Genomic DNA, 14,392 nt, shown 5'->3' with positions numbered 1-14,392 from the left:
TATGCTAAGAATCTGGGAAAATTAAAGAGTGAATAAGACAATCCTGTCTTTCAAGATAATTTCAAGATTGCAGCAAAGTTAGACATATTGATAGCTATAATTCAAGGAAGAAAGAGGCACAATCAATGTGCATCAAAGTCAAAGGGGAAGAGCAATTAAATCTGACTAGGGCAATTAAGGAGTGCTTTATAAAGGAAATACTAAAGTTTATCTTTGAAGGTTGAATGAAAAACTAAATTGGAAAGAAGGAAAGGAGAAAATTGCAAGATGGAAGAAGTATAGCAAAGAATATGCACGATAAATTAAGATGTGAGGATGCAAGTAGTAAAGATCTGGATGATTAAGTTGAAGACACAGAGTTGTCTAACCCAGGGTTTAGGAAAACACTGCAACAATGGTTTTTAAAGATGAATTAGAAAAAGTAGATAAGGGATGCTTGGGTGACTCAGTTGGACATCTGACCCTTGGTTTCAGCTCGGGTCATGGGCTGAGGGTTGTGGGGTCAGCCCACATTGGCCTCTAGGCTCAGCCCAGAGTCTGCTTGGGATTCTCTCTTTCCTCCTTCCTCTGCCTTGCCCCACTCATATTCTTTCTTTCTCCTATAAGAAATAAAAATAAATAAAATTTTAGAAAAAGAGAAAAATCAATAGATAAGATTAGGGAATATTAATTAATACAAGAGGCTGGCTGTAAGCCAGGGAAATATCATAGAAAATGAAAAGAAACAGGTTTGAGCCATATTATTAACATTGAATTTACTTGACTGGATAGAGCTTAAAAGTTTAGAAAATTTCTAGCCTTAATGACTGAGTGGTTGTTTTACCATTACCAGGATAAGAAATACATAGAGGGAAAGTAGCATGCTTTTGGATGGAAGGGAGGTGATGAATTTATATGTTAAGTAACAGTGTTATAGAATAGTTATGTGAGAGTGCTAAACTGATACTCTGTTTATGCATGCACTTATTTATTCATGTATTCAGAATACACACAAAGACCCAATAACATTCTCCACAATAAGATAAAATCAGATATAATGCAATTGACTGTTAGGGCCTGTACCCTGGGGCTTCTTATCAGTAAGCTACCCAAGCTTATCTTGGTCCTTTCCTTAACCCAGCAGTAAGTGCTTATTTTATGAGATTGGACTTTTTAAACCTGTGTAGTGTCATTATGTGTTTTACTGTATTCACTGAGTACCTGTTATGTGCTAGACACGGTTCCAGGCACTGAAGATAAAGAATGAACAAGATAGACACATGACTTATATTTATAGAACTTAATATTCTAGTGAGAGAAGTAGAGAATAAACAAAGTAATAAGGAATATAATCTCAGATAGTGGGGAAAAAAAGCAAAATAAGTGTATTACTTAAGATTTGATGGTTAGAGAAGAACCTCTGAGGATATAACATGAGACATGTTGACATGACATGATGACATAATCTTATAAAATTGAATGATACAGGAGAATCAGTAGAAGATCTGGAGCATAAACATTCTAAAAAGCAGTAAGAGTAAATATAAAGACCCTAATATAGTAACAAAGTTAGTATTTTCTAAGAAAAAATAAGAAGGCCAGTGTTAGGAAAGGAGTAGAGAGAGGTATACAGGAGTCAGCTGATATGGGGCATTCAGCCATGATAAGGAGTTTGGAGTTTTACTCTTAAGTTTAATGACATGTTTTTGAGCAAAACAGTAATAAGGATCTGATTTACATTTTCAAAAGACCATTCTGGTCCTATTTGGATAATAAAGTATACGAGGGCAAGAGCAGAACTATGGAGTCAAGTTGAGAGGTTACTGCAGTAGTCTAGGTGAATGATAATCATTATTTGAAATAGAATTGTAGTGGTTGAGGTAATAGGAAGTGTTCTGATTTGGGATGTATTTTAGACTGAAGAGTGACAAGATTTCGTGATGGATTTGGTGTGAAGAAAGAAATAAAAAATGATTTTAGAATTTAGAACTCAGTGATGGGAAAATGTAACATTTATTACAATGGAGAAGACAGGAGAGGGAGACGCATAAGTAAGGGTAGGAGGACAAAACAGTGACTTCCATTTTGAAAATATTAATTTGAGATATTTGGTAGATACTTTAAGGGAATATGTTGAGCAGACAGTTGGGTATAAAAGTCTGATCCTTATTAGAAAGATTAGGGCTGGAAATAGTTGGAAATAATCAATATTATGCTGGATACCTTCTGTTTCTTCTCCACTTCCCCTTGATCTAGTCATGAGAGATGACAATGGATTAGGTCCTTCCACTGGGAAATCTTCACAATGAGGAAGAAGGAAAGAGTCGTTAAAGTATTTGTTACCTTCGCCTCTTCTCTAAGGTATTAAAATGGGCTGTCTGACTCCCTCAGCCAAATGCCATAGTTCTTGTCATGTGTCCCTCTTTACCCAGGTTTCTTTCTCCTGCTTCCTAGTCCACACCCCTCTCCCTACCCTTTTAGTCATAGGGTTGGTAACAGATCCCTTACTGTTTCTTATTCTGGTATATTACATTATCTTTTATGGTTTCCTCCCACCCTGCTCACACCTTTGTAAAAGTCCCTTCATTAAATCCTCCTCTGATTATCTTACTTTTAGTATGCCATGTGTTTTCTGCTGGGACAAAAAATAATACACCATTCCCCAGGCAACTTCCTTATGGTCTATTAAGACTGATAAAGTAATTGCTACTAGAAGTGGCTCTACAAACTGACTCTCAAATGGAATTCTGGGATTATGTTTTACATATTTGTGTAGTGCTTTGATAACTCTCTTTGGGATTGAGGGGTGAGGAATGGGACATGGGTAATCCAAAGGCATGCAGTGGCATTATGATTACTTAAATTATCACCAGTAGAGGGGTCAAGGTGTTGTGCAATGAGGTGGTTGTAGCACTTATCACTATGGCAACAGCAGTAATTATAAAGATGGTGACATCAACTGTCTTTTTTTGATAACTGTAAGGTAGTATACAAAAGGAAAAGCAGAAATTGAATACCAACTGAGATCACGTCTAGAAAAATCAAGTCCCAGCAGCTTTGACGGAGCCCCTCCTCTTCTTGATAAAATACAGCTGGGATCAAGCTTGTTCCTCGTGTATAATAGCTGAAGATTTGACCACCAATTACATGCATCAAGTCTTTTATACTGAGGTAAAAGAACTGGTGGGAAGAAGGCTCTCATGTGTCAGAATAGGGATATTTGGGCAGAAAAAAAGCAGAGCTGGGAACTTTGAATTCCTATATCTCTTTCCAGCAGAGGCAGCCTCTTGTTCAGTATTTGAGGGAACCAGCCTTTTAGTGAATGACTCTAGGGTATTATTTTCATTACCTGATGCTTAATCTTCCTAGGATCACCTTCTGACTCTCCCAAAAGCCTCCAGATTGGTAATGAGCATTAGACTTTAGTGTAGCCAGAAGGAGAAGACTGGGTTTAAGAGGAAGAAATATCCTAACAACGAAAGACTTACAGGATCTCACTGAGGTCTACTGATAGGAGTCTGGAGAATGTATATGAGAAGGATGAAAAATCTTTTCATCAAAGGATGAAAAAAATATAAGGCTGGATTAAGTTGACACGATTTTATTTATTCACTCAGGATTTGGGATTTAATGTATTGTGAGCACTTAAAAGTGGTTTTATAGTCGTTTAGGTTGGCTATTTGAAGCCTGGACTCAATCAGTTGTGGCCTACATTCAATAAGGTTGAATAACATAACTTCTCTGGTACAATATAGGGGAAAGAATCAAGTCTTGGGAAAATGGGAATACTGGAATGAGTTGATTATGTGTAACCCAATCAGCCAATCTTTATTTGAATTACTCAAGAGGGCCCCGAGAACATACTCCTTATCAAGACCTTAAGGAATCCATTGATAAGGAGGGGTGCCAGTATCCTTGAAAACTAAAGTAATGTTCTTTGGTGACTGTTTTCTCTAGGCCAGAGTTTATGGTAGGATATGGAATGATGGAATTGCATTTCGTGATGACAGTGGGAATAATAGGAAACCAGAGAATTAGAGGTCAGGTAGGAGTGCTAATTTATTATAAATGAAGTGGACAAAATTACCATAGTAAGACACAGAGATGGAGTAATAATCAGAATGTTTTGACCTTCGAGGGTTTTTGGCAGCAGCTAATTGATCATGAAGTTTTTAGACACAATATAAAAGGGCATCCAACTAGGATGCTACTTGATATATATGAGGAGAAAAATCATAGTCCTGGTGAAGGTCTGGAGTCCTGGAGAAGGTCAGACCTTGCAAGGAATGACCTGGCAATAGGGTCACATGACTCTTCCTCCACATATGCCCCAGAGGTAACTGCAGCTATTTAATGATGATTGTGCCTGGAGCAGTGGTTCTTAAACTTAAGTATGCATCAGAATCACTTGGAGGGCTTTTAAAACATAGATGTCTAGGTCCTACTCTTTAATAACTTTGGGGTAGAGACACCAGAATGTATATTTCTAACAAGTTCCCAAGTGTGATGTTGATGCTGCTGGTTTAGGGATCACGCTTTGAGAACCACTGCATTGGAGAAGTAAGTAGATAAGACTTTAGCGATTAATACATATTTCCTCTTAAATAATTCTAATGCCTGGAGAATGGAAATAACCACTGAGGTCCACTGGTCAGAGTTAGGATCTGTGAAGATCTGGTATAAATGCTCTGTTATCAGATGGCTTAAGTCCATTTCAGAAAGTGTCCAGAGGGACTTCAGACCTTATTTCCCCCTACATGCCAAAAATTCATAGTGAAGATAGAAAAACTTCATGATAGAATTCACTGGTAGAAATAAGTTCTAATGCAGAATAGGGACAAAGTTAAAGCCCCTGGCACTGTCTTCCTTTGCCAAGGTAAAACAAAAGCAATACTTCATCAAAAAGGGGATGTGCCACCCAAATACTTAAACAATTACATTGATGGTGAATCTGACAATATCCCTGTTTTACTCACTTACTTGGGTGGCCAGTGCGAAAGTCGGGTCTTTGAGAATGAGGATAAGTTATCAGAAGCTTAATTAAGTGATAATGCCAATCATATCTGATGTTCCCAATGTAGTAGCTTCACCAGAGGAAATCAGTATGGCCCCTGATACCTGTTACTTAACAAATGCATTTTTTCCCTTTCCTCTGTTAGTAAACATAAACAGAAGCAGTTTCCTTCACAAGGCAGGGATATCAATATTCCTTTACTCTCTTGGCCCAACTTATGTCAGCTCATCTCTGTGTCACAAAATAGTCAGGAGAGAACTTGACTGCTCTGTTATTTCACAGAATAATATGAAATTGTTAAATGAGAAGAAGACACTTTAAATGTAAACGACATCTGATTGCTGCATACATTCTTCAGAAAAAAGAAAAATAGAAAAGAAAAAGAAAAGTAAGCAACATGTGTACCAAAGAGTCTGAGATAGATCTCATGAAAGTGCTGTCAGTTTAGTGAAGTTGCTAGCAGTCTAGTGGGTCTCCTGTCATGTCAGGAGATCCTCTTTAAAATGGAGCTGATTTGCTGCACTGCCCTTCACAATGAAAGGATCACAGTGCTTGGTGGGCCTTTTTGGATTTTTGGAGGAAACATTTGGGCATGCTACTGTGCTACTGTCATGTATTTAGAGAGTAACCTTAAAGTTTCAAGATTTAAGTGGGTCCTGTAGCAAGAAAAAGCTCTATGATTTGGCATTATGGCCTAACAAACCCAATGGCATTAGAAGTATCTGTGGCAGACTGACACATCCACTCCATTGTCTACTTTGTTCTGTACCCCAAGAGGCTAAACTACATGGACTGAATAGCAAGGTCATTTGCCTTCAATATGGAGCCTCTGGCAATTTCCAATAGGAGAAATAGTGTAGACCATAGAATTTTGGAGTAAGGCCATGCCCTCTCCTGCTAACAAACTAATCTCTGAAGAGATAAGCAGTCACTCACTTGCTATTGGACCTGGTAGAAACTGAGTACCTTACCAAAGGACTATGCAACCCTTTTGCTCATCTTTAATTAGTGTTACCTAATTCATAGGACCATAAAATTGAAAATGCACACAGCAACTCTATTATAAAATGAAAATGCCATAAATGATACCATGTATGTCTAGAGATAAACTGCAGAAGCAGATGGCTCGGATTCCTATCATATGGGCTTGACTTGCTTTGCCACCTTTTCCTTAACTCACACCTGTGATCCTATGGAAGATTCCTTATGGCATGTTCCAACATAGGCCTCAGATGTAGCTACAAAAGTGAGAATGTAGCAACTGTTTTATGTAAATTAGCTGTATTTCATACCCCCTTACTATTTTATATGAATAGCACTCGTGATGGCTAATGTTTTAGATTTCAGGTTGGGAACATGACCCAACTGATATGAGCCTATTGATAACATGGAATCTGATGGGACTTAGTGTGTTGCATTCATTTCCTGTGGGCTGCTGTAACAAATTACCATAAACTGGGTGGCTTAAAACAACAGAAATTTATTCTCTCACAGTTTTCAAGTCTAGAACACCAAAATAAATAACACTGGGGCAAAATCAAGTGTTGACAAAGCTATATTTTCCTCAGAGCTCTGTAGTAGAATCTGTTCGTTACCTCTTCCAGCCCTTGTCACTCCCAGCTTTCCTGGGCTTGTGGCTGCATCATTCCAATCTCTGCTTTTGTCTTCATATCACTTCATATCACTTTCTCTTCTGCTCCTCAAATTTCCCCCATCAAATTTCCTTCTGCCCCTCTTTCTTATAGGAACACTTGTGGTGGCATTTGGAATTCACCCAGATAATCCAGAATAACATTCTTAACCACACTTGTAATGACTCTTTTTCTAAATAAGGTAACATTTACAGTTTCTAGGAATTAGGGCCTACTTCCTATTAATCTAGCCCACTACATTTCACTACTGTCTCAGGGCCACAAGTTTTGCAGCTGTTTAAGCACAATTATGTATGTTGAGATGCAAATGGTGTAGAATGTCCTAAATAACTTCCATCTGCTCCTCCACGTCCATTCTACCATTTTCCATAGCATTCTGTGCTCTAGGAAGCTAAACTGTATAGGCTATGTTACAAGCTCTTTTGCCCTTTGGCTTACACTTGAGTTCAGCCCAAATGGGGAACCTTGGTGAGAGATGGAAGGGAGAAAGGGGTATGAAGTCAAAGTATTTATTTTCCTATCTCTCTTATTTCCAACCCCTCACCAAAGAGGGTTTCTGCAACTCTCTACCAAAAGTTATAGGTCCTATTAGATGGCCCTCTCTATATAGTTCTTTTTTCTTGAGTTCCCTTTCAACACTTAATATTCTTCTTGCTCCCTCAGGCCTCAGGAAGGCTACAAAAGAGTGGTATGCCAGCAGATACTTAACAGCTGGGTCCCTAAAAACAATATGTATACATACTATAACAGATTTATAAGTGTGTAAGTTTGTTATAAATTTTCCAATATGAAGGATTCATAGAATATAATTTACAAATAAAAATAAAATATGCGGTATAATAAATTTCCTATAGCCAATTGATTTTCACAGAACGCTTTTGTTGATTTTTGCCAAACTCTTATGATTGACAAGTATAGATCCAACATGAATTTTGGTTGATGCTTTCATTTTTATTAGTGCTTACAATGAAAGTGAGACAAAAGGAACAGGTTTGGGAATTTGTAAATGATATAAATGACTTCTTAACTAAATTAGTAATAGTTTTTGACTACTAGAAGAGTATATTACCAGGTTTTAAAATTATTATTTATAATGTAATGGTCACAGACATCGAAACACTTTTAAGTATAATCTGCATTTTCTCGATCACTTTGTTAGGTCTATGCTAACTTCTGTGGTGTGAGTTCTCCATCCATGGCTGACTTTAAGCTACCAATGTGATATCATTGAATGTAAAGTTGAGAAGAGATCTGAAGCAGCCAATTATCTATTATTTCTGTCATACAGCTATAATAGACATAAATCTCTAGAAACATATGTGATAGAAAATTGTAGTAAAATAATTGAGAAAGAATGGATTTCAATATTTATTACTTTTACTTTTAGTATTTATTTAATCATAAATTTATATAGACTAATTTTTAATAATGGCTGCATTTGACAACTGGCTTGCAAATTGCCAAAAATATAATAGCCTATTCTCATAAGCCCTTTGGGTTGGTCCAGCACACCATTATAAAACAGAGTTCTGCTGTTCTTTATTGAAGGGTACTGTATTATCCCTTATGATATTCTGTATCTTGCTTACACTTTAAAAATAAATAGTTCCTTATTTAAACTCTCAACTTTATAGAAATAGATGATAATCCCAAGGAGTTAAAAGAAGAGAGATGATGCTCAAAACATTTGGAGATCAGGAAGAGAAGGAAGGAACAGTAAAAGAGACTGAGGAGTTTTAGCTTAAGAAGTAGAAAGAATGTAATGTCCAGGATAGAAAGAGAAAAAAATGTTTTAAGAAGGAAGCAATGATCAAATGCTTAGAGGTCGAGTAGAGGACTGATAACTAATCACTGACTTTGCCAAAATAGATATTGTGGGTAACTTTGATAAGTGAGCCTTCATTGGAGTTGTTGGGATAAAAATCTTATTATAGTGAGTTAACAATGAGAAGTGATTAAGTGATGACAGCAAATATAAAATGCTTTTATGATGAGTTTTGCTATTCAGAGGAGAGGCATAAAGGAGCTTTAACTTGAGGGATATGGAACTAGTCATTCACTTAACATGGAGGAAGACAAACATATGGGGACAAATACAAATAGGTTGGCGTATGTAGTTGTTGGAATATCATGTGGCTGTGTTCTCACTGCTTCTGTTTGCTCAAGTAAGTATTAAGCAATGTCATTAGTTGAAAGTAAAAAAAGAAAGGAGTGTTTGAGGTTTTAGGAGTGAAGAGATGTGAAATAGTCTTCATTGTTTTTGAGTTTTTGTTGTAGGGAGAAAAAAAATTGAACAGGAAAATGTGGTAGGATTGCATGGATAATGTACAAAGAGCAAAACTGCATGCTCAGAGCCTTGCTCAGTACTTGGTACATATCAGGAGATTCATTTATTTGTTTACAAATGTTTTTCCAGTGTCTACTTTGTGCTGAGCACCCTTCTAGGCACTGCAGGTAAAAGCAAAAAAAAAAAAAAATATAGAAGAAAGATCCCTGTCTGCTCTTTGATACATTAGAACAGGAGCTGGCCAACTTTTTCTGTACAGAGGCAGATATTATATATTTTAAGCTTTGTGAGCCAGGTGGTCTTTGTTGTAACTATTCAACTCTATCTTTGTAGTACAAAACAAACCATAGACAATACATAAGAGGATGCTATTGTAATAAAATCTTATAAAAACAAGGGGCAGATTGGATTTGGCCCACAGACCATTGTTTGCCATCCTCTATGTTAGAGGGTTTTCACTGCAATGAAGGCAGGAAAGCACAGAAGGGGGTAGGAAGTACTTAAGTTGAAGAATCTTTTTTTTTTTTTTTTTTTAGAATTTTATTTTTAAATGCAATGAGCTGATGAGGTCATGTTGAGAAGATATCATTTAAACCAAAGCTTAGAGAAGGTGAAGGACTAAACCATGTGGATGAGTGTTCTGAGAAGAGACAACAGTGTAAAAATTCTTGCAAGAGTGTACCTTGTGTTTATATATCAAGGTGGCTGAGCAGAATGAAAGAGAAGTAATATTAGATGAAATCAGGGATTTAACAGGGAAAAGGATAACTGAGGCTCTTACAGACTCCTGTTAAAGACTAAATTAAATGGAATATCATAAGAGGGTTTTGAGCAGGAACTGACATGATTTGAATTGCAGGATTTATTGAGATAAATGGGGGCAAGGTTAGAGTCAAAAATAATTTTTGAATGAATAAGTGAGTGAATGAACAAATGAATATGATTAAGGATACATTTCATAAAATTGAATATTTGAGATCGGAAATACCAACTGGGGGAGTCTGGAGGAAATCATAGAAGCTAGAGGCAAGTATAGAATGAAGGAAAAATTATGGCTAGAACATTAGGAATAACCAGACCAAGGGTCTACAGACAAAAAGGAATTAGTGAAGTTGGTAGAAAAGGAATAATGAGAAAGCACCGTGTTTTGGTATTTACTATATTTTTCATGTCCTTGGAGAGAGAAGTTCAATAGATGATGGACTAATCACATAATTTTTCTACAGAAGAAAACTTTACTTTGTTAATGAAAACAAACGAAAAAGATGGGAGGGTAACGTGAGTGGAAAGCTGTAGACCTCAGAGGAATTAACATTTTTCTACAGCTTGCATCATATGAGTAAGCCAATGAATTAATTTCATTATAATCATAATATCTAATTAAGTATTTTTATTAATTCATTAATGTTCATTGGCCATTCATATTTGCTAAAAATTCTGCCAGGAATTGATCTCTTCATTACAGTTCAACACATTTTGCTGGAGATCGGTAATGACAGTGATGTGCAATGCTATTTACCTATCTACAGGAAATTCTGGAAGATTCCAAAGAAATTAAGAGGTCAATATATCTGTGTAACTAATCAAAATAAAAAGGTTAAATGAAATATCACCGGCCTCTTATGTTTTTGTTGTATTTTATGTTTGAGCACCACAGTCTTTCCAGATATTAACCAAGGAGTTTGTAGGTAAAGGCAACAACAGTAACAAAAGCCAAAATGATATGATGAAGCAAAAAGAAAAGAGTAGAAGTGAAACAAAAAATCATATAATAATTATTAGAGTAGATGAACTGGAATTCAGGTCACATGCTATCTTAATTCTATTTACCTATTCGTATTTTCTAGGAAGTGTCTTATTTATAAATATGCATATAAGAATTTATAATTTTTGTTAAGGTCTTAAACATGTGTTAGTGTTCTCTGATTTTAGACTTCTAAATATAGAAGTTTTCTGCTTATTAGCTTATTAGCTTATTAGCTGCTTATTAGGTGTCTGGAGGTATGCTGGCCCATGTGACCTGTTACTATAATTTACTTATAAAATTGGTAGTCCCAGGTTTCACATTTTTTTTTATTGTAACACATTTAAATCTTTGAACTATAATATTGAATAAACTCTGGAATGACTTTGAGCTCTGGATGTTGAGCTTGGTAACCTTGAACCTCCCATAAATTGGAGAAAACCTCTAAAAGAGCCAAAACAAAGCTCTTGACTTTCTAAATATAACGTTTGTTTGACTCCCTGACTTAATTGTGAACTCTGTTGTTTTTCCTTGACTGGTTTGCCACTATCATTTGAAGTTAACCTTTTTTCTACTCAGTTGAAAATCATGCTTCAATGGATTAAAAGACAAAATTGCATTTCTTCTAATTAAATCTTTAAAAGTCTTTAAGGTGTGTCTTGAAAAAACAAAAACATTTGTGTATGTTAATTCTCCTAAATTATGATCAAGGATAATGAATCCCTCCTTTACCTGTTTGTCCTTCCTTTTCAGTCTGTTTGACAATAAATTTACTATGTTGCTTAAATTCGGACTTTAATTCTTTAGTTTTATCTCATCAATCTTCATTTTTATATTTTAGTCTTTCAAATCTATTTTTCATTCTGTGAATATGGCTTTTAAAAATAAAAAAGTTACACATGCTTATTGTAACAAAATAGATCAATAGAGATTGTTTTAAATAAAACACAAAAGTTCTTTTGCACTTTGCCTAATCCCAACCACTTCCTAAAAGGAGTTTTTCTGGGGATCCCTGGGTGGCTCAGCGGTTTAGCGCCTGCCTTTGGCCCAGGGCACGATCCTGGAGTCACGGGATCGAGTCCGGCGTCGGGCTCCCGGCATGGAGCCTGCTTCTCCCTACTCCTGTGTCTCTGCCTCTCTCTCTCTCTCTCTCTCTCTCTCTCTCTATCATAAATAAATAAATAAATCTTTAATAAATAAATAAATAAAAGGAGTTTTTCTGAAGTTTGGTAGTGGAATGATGTCATGTTTCTAGCCTGTTTTCTCTACGTATAAACATACATTCAAGGGCACCGGAGTAACTCAGTCGGTTAAGTGTCTGCCTTTGGCTCAGGTCATGATCTCAGTGGGAAGACTACTTTTCCCTCTCTCTCTGCCCCTCCCTCTCACTCATGCTCTCTCTCTCTCTCTCTCTCTCTTTCTCTCAAATCTTTAAAAAAGCATACATTCACATTCATGCTCACGTGTGTTCTACAGCTTGTATTTTTGAATTATTGTGTATGGCAAAACTAAACACTATTATTGAGAATGAGTGAAATGTTGAGTGGGTGAATGGGTGGATAAATAATAAATATACATATATTTCATGAAATACTTGAGTATTTCAAAAATATAGCTACCATATACCATAACTTATTTTCTCCCCTTTTTTTGTAATAGTGATTTAGTAAAATGGTTTTTTAAACATTTAAAAAAATACTTAAAGCCCACATTAGAAATTAAGCAGACTAACAGGTGACAAATGATAATTTGTATTTTTCATTTTCAGGAATATTAGGTGTCTTTTGCTTAATATTTATAAGCCAATTAGATTCAAAGTATAAGTGAAAAAATACAGTATTAAGAGAGATACAGATGATTTCATTAAATCATGTTAGCATTTGTAGCATGCCATTTACTGCCTTGGTGTAAGTAGATTGCTCTCACGTTACATAATTTCAAGTACAGATCCAGTGACTTCCACTGCAGTACTTTCTATAAAGAAACATGGGAAAATGTGGACACTGTTACTATGCTTTTGCTACTTATGAACAAATTACAGTCATTTGGCTTATAACATACATGTAATATCTCTTCAGGATTTATTCTATGTATATCAAAACATTAATTTTGAAACAGTAAGGTTCTGTAAGTGCCTGTGAATTCATAATACACAGGATGCCTTGCAACAAATATATATTCAGTTCCGAACATTATTGGTGTTTCCAATTTCAATAACTATAATATTATCACCTTTGGACTTTTATGGCATCTTTCATCCGTGGATCTTAAAGGGCTTTACAAACATTAATTCGCACAACATTCTTGTGAGGTACAGAAATATCATTAACCCCGTATTACAGATGAGGAAACAAGCGCAGAAAGGTTAATAATACATGCACCACTTTCTACTTGTACGGTGCCTTTGATTCAGGGAACTCTAAGTACCCTGGAACCTTTATTATGCCAGTAGAGAACAGAACTAGCACAGAATTATAGATTAACTCCTGGCAGACTTTTACCAAATAATACGTAGTTTGAGAAATCACCCCCATAGTATAGATCAATAGATACTATTGAGTTACATTCAAATAGTTTTCAGTTTAATTGGGAATCGTGAATTCAGATTTATCCTTAACTTTCTCTTTAGTTTTTCTCTCTAGTTTTACTTTTCTCTCTAGGTATGATTAGGTAATTATGCAACATGGGCAACAGACTATATAAAACTGTGTTTTGCATTAAAAAAAATAGCACTTCAGAAGTAATTAACATACAATGACATGATACCGGGTTTGTAGCTGTATGCTTTCTACGCGTTAGTGGTTAGTCCTTTATATTAAAACCAGAAAATAAGCAATTTAAGCATCATCATGTATTTTTATAGTCTTCATCATCTTTGTTAAATTTGTTAACGTCTAAACCAGTTTTAATATCTTCCTACTATGTAGAGCTCAGTCTTCAATATTCACATATTTGCAGTAGGATTCCCTACGGTTACCAGACAAGGGGCCTAGATCTGAGTCACCCACAGCCAGAGTTTTCTCTATCACTGATTTCTTCGTAAAAACACCAGCGCTCACGTTTCCAGTACATCTTCATACAACTTTCTTCTCATTCTTTTTACTATTGGAATTTACTGCGGGATCCTTTAGTATTATTCTTCTGCCTCCTTGCTTCCCCATCTGAGAAAGGTTGTTTATAGTTTTTGTGTCCTGAAGGACTCCAGGTCCTGTGCTAGGCACTGGGAACACAGTGGTATATGGGACAGGTGGGCTTAAAGGAGCTTATCATGTGGATGTGGAGACAGACATTAAAGAGGAAGTTGTAACTGTGTTAATTACATGACCATGCAAAATCTCTGTGGAAAAAAATGAAGTCTGTAAATGGTTAACCCACAGGCTGGCAGCACAGTATTTGCCTCACTTAAGAGAGAAGTGGAATTGTGAGACCCTTGTAGTGGTGATTCAAGGGAAAAGAAAATACCTTGATTACTTCATGACTGTCGACAGATTCTGAAAAGTGATCCTTGGCGTAGAGACCAGCAGGGTGGAGGAGCCGTGCTTAGTCATACAGGACAGGCTTAGGTTGACATATCTCAGAAGTACTTAAGATGGGCCTGGAGGGAAGCTAGGTGGGATGCTTGTGTCAAAATGTAGATAACTAAAATACCAGAAAGCTGGTACAGGAGAAGAAAATTATTTTTTTGCTTTTCTTTTCCTTTCAATATGCACGCATAC

General features: G+C 36.1%; 1 protein-coding gene across 2 annotated transcripts in view; it reads right to left on the bottom strand.

The window, feature by feature from the left end:
- Positions 1-12,449: 12,449 nt before the first annotated feature.
- The window catches only part of FIGN (fidgetin, microtubule severing factor), a 145,075-nt gene continuing 143,132 nt past the window's right edge, over positions 12,450-14,392 (bottom strand). For both annotated transcript variants that reach the window (XR_012024000.1, XR_012024001.1), the window contains one exon: positions 12,450-14,392. This exon is cut by the window's right edge and continues 2,205 nt beyond it. The gene's annotated coding sequence lies outside the window, so the exon portion shown is untranslated.

This window comes from Canis lupus, chromosome 34, assembly GCF_048164855.1.
Source record: "Canis lupus baileyi chromosome 34, mCanLup2.hap1, whole genome shotgun sequence".
NCBI lineage: Eukaryota > Metazoa > Chordata > Mammalia > Carnivora > Canidae > Canis > Canis lupus.
Note: the sequence above shows the minus strand (reverse complement) of the source record. Positions and strands in the feature narration are given on the sequence as shown.